The following is an 8983-nucleotide window of genomic DNA, read 5'->3' as shown; positions in this document are numbered from 1 at the left end:
GCTTATGTGATGGTAATGCGATCCCACACGAGTAGCAAGGATGGAGTATTTGGGAAATATGATACATCACAAATGGTTGGCCCATGACTCATGTTGGTGATAGATGTGGACATCGCATATGCTTAGTTGTGCCAAACGTACGTATGCATTTTTGATCCGTATCACAGACAAATTTTTTTTGTGTCGTGTGGGTTGGACCCTTGTATCGCACAAACTCGCAAGGCGACGGTGTGAAATTATGTCACGGAAATATATTAAAAATTGTTTGTAATGTCACTTCAACAGGTAGAAAAGAAATACCAAAAGATTTTATTAAGGAAATATGACTATATTTTATTAATCCACCATCAATCCATCGGGTACATGCAAATAATCACGCGCAGTCTGGATCACAACTGCCGCATGAGAGCTTAGTCAGTGTACAAGTGAAGGGTGGATTCCCGGGCTGGTTACACTTCGTCATATAGCAACACTTTGTTTGGTTGCAGGTACCGTCATGGCAACAATGACATGGTCTACATATCTTTTGGTCAACTTCCTGTGACAAACCCATGAGCTCCAGTGATTCTATGGGGACGTGTTCGATGACGTTGGTGCCCATTGCTCCTAGTTGACATGTATATTATATTAATAAAATTGTGCTACCGTATCAATCATTGCAGGTTGGTTCAAAGTTGACATGAACAAACTTAGAAAAAATATCTTTCATGCTACATGAGTACATGTTATTTACACGCAACATTGTATAATGTGTATTAGTAAGTTTGTGTGAAATTGTGTTAGCAAATCTACCATTGCAATTTTGTTTCTTGATATAGTAACTTTTGTCTTGACATTTTTTGTTTGTTTTAAGGTTGCTTATCACCTACACCATGTGGTAATATAGTAACTATAATATAGGATATGAAACCAGCGGTGCCAGAATGATAAACCTGTGATGTCAACTATAATTCCTCTCTAAATCTTACAATATTTATAAATTTATGAATACATTTTACTTGTATATTTAGACGGTTTTGATCAAAAGTTGTGTAGTCAATTGACTACATAACAATAGTGTGGCTTCGCCACTGTATGAAACACATACCTTCAGTTAGGAGGCCGGTATAAAGAAAGAGGACAGTAAGGGCGATAAACACTTCTGCAAGTCTTCCCATGGACATAACTTGAAAAGGACCTTTTAGGTTTTTTGTGTTGTAGCTCATAGAAATGTAAAGCAAAGTATATATATATATATATGAAAGTAGCGCATGTCACTTAAGCATATATTTAAATTTTAATTAGGGATATAATGCATTGGAGGACATTAAGTTATTATTTAAGGATGCCTATTTTTAGAATATAATATCACAAAAAATCCTCAGGTATTTATTGTAATTTTTCGGGTATGTCTTTAATGTATTGCAATAAAATTCAGTCCTTTTTCCTTACGAAGCTATCTATTTTTGATATTTAATTGTATATAAAATATGAAGGTATTGATTGTGAGTATACAGTATCCTTATATTTTTTGGAGGAATTAATTATTGGAAAACGCTTAGTTACATTCGACTGATTTCTTGAAACAAATCCGCCACGTCGGTTGGGTGCTACATGTCCTCGTGTCGACCACGCACTAGAGAGTCGCTTGAAACAAATAGTTACTATTGTACTTCTTTTTTCAAGATAATCTTTTATTATCCATGCTAGAATTGTATTGATTGGAAACTCACATACATGTGTGGATACATAGACAACACACTGTCCCTTGTAAGCTTCTAATGGACTAGCTTGTTGATAAAAGATGGTCAAGGTTTCCTGGCCATAGACAAGAGTTGTCATTTGATAACGGTATCACATCGTTTGGAGAATGATGTGATGGACAAGACCCAAACTATGAACGTAGCATACGATCATGTTAGTTTATTGCTATTGTTTTCTGCATGTCAAGTATTTGTTACTATGACCATGAGATCATACAACTCCCGGACATCGGAGGAATACCTTGTGTGTATCAAATGTCACAATGTAATTGGGTGACTATAAAGGTGCTCTACAGGTATCTCCGAGGGTGTATGTTCGGTTAGCATGAAACGAGAATGGGATTTGTCACACCTTATGACGGAGAGGTATCTCTAGGACCCACTCGGTGATACAACATCACAAGAAACTTGCAAACAATGTGACTAAGTAGTTAGTATCAGGATCTTCTATTACGGAATGAGTAAAGCGACTTGCCGGTACCGAGATTGAACTAGGTATGGAGATACCAACGATCGAATCTCGGGAAAGTAACATGACGATGGACAAAGGGAACAACATACGGGATTAACTGAATCCTTGACACAGAGGTTCAACCAATAAAGATCTTCATAGAATATGTAGGAGCTAATATAGGCATCCATGTCCCGCTATTGGTTATTAATCGGAGAGTGTCTCGAACATTTCTACATAGTTATCGAACCCGCAAGATGTGTACACTTTAGGTTCGGTGATGTTTCAGTATAATTGAATTTTGTATTTATTGACCAAAGGTTGTTCAGAGTCCCGGATGAGATCCAAGACGTCACGAGGAGTTCCGGAGTGGTCCGAAGACGAAGATTCATATATAGGAAAGAGATATACCAGTTCCGGAAAAGTTCCGGGCATTGCCAATAGAGTACCGGGAGTGACGAATGGGTTCCGGGGGTTCACCAGGAGGGGCCACCCACCCCGGGGGCATATAGGCCTAAGAGGTGGCGCACCAGCCCCTCGTGGGCTAGACAGCCAGCCCCTTCTTGGAAATATGCCCAGAGGCAATAATAAAGTGGTTATTATTATATTTCCTAGTTCATGATAATTGTCTATTATTCATGCTATAATTGTATTGACCAAAAACCGTAATACATGTGTGAATATATAGATCACAATGTGTCCCTAGTGAGCCTCTAGTTGGCTAGCTCGTTGATCAATAGATGATAATGGTTTCTTGATCATGGACATTAGATGTCAATGATAACGTGATCACATCATTGGGGAATTATGTGATGGACAAGACCCAATCCTAAGCGTAGCACTAGATCGTATTGTTCGTCTGCAAAATATTTTCTAATGTCAAGTATCATTTCCTTAGACCATGAGATTGTGAAACTCCCGGATAGCGTAGGAGTGCTTTGGGTGTATCAAACATCACAACGTAACTGGGTGATTATAAAGGTGCACTACAGGTATCTCCGAAAGTGTCTGTTGGGTTGTACGAATCGAGACTGGGATTTGTCACTCCGTGTGACGGAGAGGTATCTCTGGGCCCACTCAGTAATCCATCATCATACTCAGTTCATTGTGACTAAGGAGTTAGCCAAGGTATGATGTGTTATGGAATGAGTAAAGAGACTTGCCGGTAATGAGATTGAACAAGGTATAGGGATACCGACGATCGAATCTCTGGCAAGTATCATACCGGTAGACAAAGGGAATTGCATACGGGATTGAATGAATCCCCGACATCGTGGTTCATCGGATGAGATCATCATGGAACATGTGGGAACCAACATGGATATCCAGACCCGGTTGTTGATTATGGACCGGAGAGGTGTCTCGGTCATGTCTGCATGCTTCCTGAACCCGTAGGGTCTACACACTTAAGTTATGATGACGCTAGGGTTATATGGGAATAGTGTATGTGGTTACCGAAGGTTGTTCGGAGTCCCGTATGAGATCCCGGACATCACTAGGAGCTCCGTAATGGTCTGCGGGTAAAAATTCATATATAGGAAGTGAGGATTTGATCACAGTAAGTGTTTTGGGCGTCACCGATAATGAACCGGGACCACCGGAAGGGTTCCGGGGGTCCGCCGGGAAGGGCCACCAGCCCCCAAGGGGTATATGGGCCTAAAGGTGGATGGGAACCAGCCCATATGTGGTCTGGTGTGCCATCACTAAAGGCCCAAGGCGCAGCAAGGGGTGGAGGGGGCCAAACCCTAGGCGTGGAGGGGCTTTCTGGGCCTCAAGGCCCACCCTAGGGCGCCTCCACCCTTGTCCGCCACCCTCCTTCCCACGTAGGGCTGTTGCACGCCTTAGGGTGGGAAACCCTATGGGTGGGCATCCTCCTCCCTCTGCTCCTATATATAGTGGAGGGTTTGGGGCTGTTTTGGGACACAATTCTCTCTTACTCGGCGCAACCCTACTCCTCCTGCTCCTCCTCGTCCTCCGTAGTGTTTAGAGAAGCCCTGTCGGAGTACCACACAGCTCCACCGTCACCACGCCGTCGTGGTGCCGGAGCTCTCCCTCAACCTCTCCTCCCTCCTTGCTAGATCAAGGCGTTGGAGACGTCACCGGGCTACACGTGTGTTGAACGTGGAGGCACCGTTGTTCGGTGCATAGATCGGAATCCACCGCGATCTGAATCGGTGCGAGTACGACTCCATCAACCACGTTCAAGCAACGCTTGTGCTTAGCGATCTTCAAATGTATGAAGATGCTCTACCCCTTAGCTCGTTGCTGGTTTCTCCATAGATAGATCCTTGTGTGACGTAGGAGTTTTTTTGAAATTACTACGTTCCCCAACAGTGGCATCCGAGCCAATGTTCTATGTGTAGATTCTATGCACGAGTAGAACACAAAAGTTGTGGGCGCTGATTTTGTCAATTGCTTGTAGTTACTAGTCCTTTCTCGATTCAGCGGCATCGTGGGATGAAGCAACCTGGACCGACTTTACACGTACTCTTACGTGATACTGGTTCCACCGACCGACATCCACTTGTTGCATAAGGTGGCTAGCGGGTGTGTATCTCTCCCACTTTAGTCGGATCAGATTTGATGAAGAGAATAGTTATGAAGGGTAAATAGCATTGGCATATCAACGTTGTGGCTGTCACATAGGTAAGAAGCATTCTTCCTAGAAACCCAAATCAGCCACGTAAAACTTGCAACAACAATTAGAGGACGTCTAAGTTGTTTTTGCAGGGTATGCTATGTGATGTGATATGGCCAAAAGGATGTGATGTATGAGATGGATCATGTTCTTGTAATAGGATTCATGACTTGCATGTCGATGAGTATGACAACCGACAGGAGCCATAGGAGTTGTCTTAATTTATTGTATGAGATGCAAGCCATGTGATTATGTTACTTTATTGCAAAACGTTAGCTATAGTGGTAGAAGTAATAGTTGGTGTGATGACTTCATGTAGACACAATGATGGAGATCATGATGATGGAGATCATGGTGTCATGCCGGTGACAATGATGATCATGGTGCCCCAAAGATGGAGATCAAAGGAGCAAGATGATATTGGCCATATCATGTCACTATATGATTGCATGTGATGTTTATCATGTTTTTTATCTTATTGCTTAGAACGATGGTAGCAAAGATAAGATGATCCCTCATTAAAATTTTGAGATATGTATTCACCTAAGCGTGCACCTTTGTGAAGGATCGTTTTCTCGAAGCACCACGTGATGATCGGGTGTGATAGATTCTAACGTTCGCATACAACGGGTGTAAGCCGGTTGACACACGCAAAACACTTAGGTTGAGTCAACGAGCCTAGCATGTACAGACATGGCCTCGATTACGGGAGACCGAAACGTCGAACATGAGTCGTATGGTTGATACGATCAACATGGAGATGCTCACCATTGATGACTAGTCCGTCTCACATGATGATCGAACACAGGCTAGTCGACATAAATCATGTAACACTTGGATGACTAGAGGGATTTCGATCTAAGTGGGATTTCATTAGTAATTTGATTAGATGAACTTAATTATCATGAACTTAGTCTAAAATTGTCATTACAAATATTGTCGATCCAATGGCCAACGCAAATGTCTCATTCAACTTCAACGCGTTCCTAGAGAAAACCAAGCTGAAAGACGGTGGGAGCAACTATGCGGACTCGGCTCGTAACTTAAAGATCATCCCCATTGCTTCCAAGAAGGCATATGACCTTAGTGCGCTGCTAGGTGACCCTACCGTTCTCATGGCAACCCAGGATGTTAGGAACGCTGGCAGTCACGGAGTGATGACTACTCTCTGGTTCAGTGCGACATGCTTTATAGTTTAGAACCGGGGCTCCAAAGGCATTTTTAGCAACACGGAGCATATGAGATGTTCGAGGAGTTGAAACTAGTTTTTCAAGCTCATTCCTGGGTCGAGAGATATGAGGTCTCCGACAAGTTCTTTAGCTGTAAGATGGAGGAGAGTAATTCTGTCGGTGAGTACATACTCATAATGTCTGGGTTGCACAACTGCTTGACTGAACTGGGAGTTGAACTTCCGGATGACGTGGTCATTGACAGAATCCTCCAGTCGCTTCCACCTAGCTATATGGGCTTTGTGATGAAATATAACATGCAAGGGATGGAAAAGACCATTCCCGAGTTGTATTCAATGTTGAAATCTGCGGAGGTAGAAATCAAAAAAGAACATCAAGTGTTGATGGTGAATAAGACCACCAGTTTTAAGAAAGGCAAGGGTAAGAAGAACTTCAAGAAAGACGACAAAGAAGTTGCCGCGCCCGGTAAACCGGTTGCCAGGAAGAAGCCAAAGAAAGGACCCAAGCCTGAGACTGAGTGCTATTACTGCAAGGCGGTCGCTAGAAGCGGAATTGCCCCAAGTACTTAGCGGATAAGAAGGCCGGCAACGTCAAAGGTATATGTTATATACTTGTTATTGATGTGTACCTTACCAACGCTTGTAGTAGCTCCTGGGTATTTGATACCGGTGTTGTTGCTCACATTTGCAACTCTAAGCAGGAACTGTGGAACAAGCGTAGGCTCGCAAAGGACGAGGTGACGATGCACGTCGAGAATGGTTCCAAGGACGATGTGATCGCCGTCGGCACGCTACCTCTAATCTACCTTCGGGATTAGTTTTAAACTTAATAAATTTTATTTAGTACGAGCTTTGAGCATGAACATTGTATCGGCATCTCGCTTGATGCAAGATGGCTACTCATTTCAATCTGAGAATAATGGTTGTTCTATTTATATGAGTGGCATGTTTTATGGTCATGCCCCGCTGGTCAATGGTTTATTCCCGATGAATCTCGAACGTGATGTTACACATATTCATAGTGTGAGTACCAAAAGATGTAAGGTTGATAATGATAGTCCCACATACTTGTGGCACTGCCGCCTTGGTCATATCGGCATCAAGCGCATGAAGAAACACCATACAGATGGACTTTTGGAGTCTCTTGATTTTGAATCATTTGACACATGCGAACCGTGCCTCATGGGAAAGATGACCAAGACTCCGTTCTCCAGAACAACGGAACGAGCAACCAACTTGTTGGAAATAATACATACCGATGTATGCGGTCTAATGAGTGTTGGGGCTCACGGTGGCTATCGTTATGTTCTCACCCTCACTGATGATTTAAGTAGATATGAGTATGTTTACTTAATGAAGCACAAGTCTAAAACCTTTGAAAGGTTCAAGGAATTTTAGAGTGAGGTGGAGAATCAACGTAACAAGAAAATAAAGTTTCTACGATCTGATCGTGGAGGAGATTATTTGAGTCATGAGTTTGGCACGCACCTAAGGAAATGTGAAATTGTTTCACAACTCACGCCGCCTGGCACACCGCGGTGTAACGGTGTATCTGAACATCGTAATCACACTTTATTGGATATGGTGTGATCTATGATGTCTCTTACTGACTTACCACTATCATTTTGGGGATATGCATTGCAAACTGCCGCATTCACTTTAAATAAGGGAACCGTCTAAATCCGTTGAGACGACACTGTATGAATTATGGTTTGGCAAGAAACCTAAGCTGTCGTTTCTGAAAGTTTGGGGTTGTGATGCTTATGTGAAGAAACTTCAACCACAGAAGCTCGAACCCAAAGCAGAAAAATGTGTCTTCATAGGATACCCTAAGGAAACTATTGGGTACACCTTCTATCTTAGATCCGAGGGCAAAATCTTTGTTGCCAAGAACGGATCCTTTCTAGAGAAAGAGTTTCTCTTGAAAGAAGTAAGTGGGAGGAAAATAAAACTTGATGAGGTAATTGTACCTCCTCTCGAACCAGAGAGTAGAGCAGCGCAAGAAAATGTTTCTGAGGCGCCTGCACCATCTAGAGAAGAAGTTAACGATGATGATCATGAAACTTTAGATCAAGTTGCTATAGAACCTCGAAGGTCCACAAGCGTACGTTCCGCACCAGAGTGGTACGGCAACCCTATCATGGAAATCATGTTGTTGGACAACAGTGGACCTTCGAACTATGAAGAAGCGATGGCGGGCCCGGATTCCAACAAATGGCTTGAAGCCATGAAATCCGAGATAGGATCCATGTATGAGAACAAAGTATGGACTTTGGTGGACTTGCGATGATCGGCGAGCCAAAAAAATAAATGGGTCTTTAGGAAGAAGACTGACGCGGATGGCAATGTGACCATCTATAAGGCTTGACTTGTCGCTAAGTGTTACCGACAAGTTCAAGGGATTGACTACGATGAGACCTTCTCACCCTAGCGATGCTGAAGCCGGTCCGGATCATGTTAGCAATTGCCGCATTTTATGATTATGAAATCTGGCAAATGGACGTCAAAATGACATTCCTGAACGACTTTCTTAAGGAAGAATTGTATATGATACAGCCGGAAGGTTTTGTCGATCCTAGCAATGTTCGCAAGGTATGAAAGCTCCAGTGCTCCGTCTATGGGCTGGTTCAAGCATCTCAGAGTTGGAACATTCGCTTTGATGAGGTGATCAAAGCATTTGGGTTTGTACAGACTTATGGAGAAGCCTGTATTTACAAGAAAGTGAGTGGGAGCTTTGTAGCATTTCTCATATTATATGTGGATGACATATTATTGATGGGAAATGATATAGAACTATTGGAAAGCATGAAGGCCTATTTGAATAAGAGTTTTTCAGTGAAGGACCTTGGAGAAGATGCTTCCATATTAGGCATCAAGATCTATAGAGATAGATCAAGACACCTCATAGGTCTTTCACAAAGCACATACCTTGACAAGATATTGAAGAAGTTCAATATGGATAA

At 42.7% G+C, this 8983-nt stretch overlaps 1 long non-coding RNA gene across 1 annotated transcript; it reads right to left on the bottom strand.

The window, feature by feature from the left end:
* Window positions 1-289: 289 nt before the first annotated feature.
* LOC123398389 lies at window positions 290-1214 on the bottom strand. The gene is made up of 2 exons (XR_006610145.1): window positions 1088-1214; window positions 290-606 (listed from the first exon to the last, which is right to left on the bottom strand). It is a non-coding gene; the product is annotated as an uncharacterized LOC123398389 (long non-coding RNA).
* Between the last annotated feature and the right edge of the window lie 7769 nt (window positions 1215-8983).

Source organism: Hordeum vulgare, chromosome 5H (genome assembly GCF_904849725.1).
Source record: "Hordeum vulgare subsp. vulgare chromosome 5H, MorexV3_pseudomolecules_assembly, whole genome shotgun sequence".
NCBI lineage: Eukaryota > Viridiplantae > Streptophyta > Magnoliopsida > Poales > Poaceae > Hordeum > Hordeum vulgare.
The sequence above is the reverse complement of the archived record's forward strand: the minus strand, read 5'-3'. Positions and strand labels throughout refer to the sequence as shown.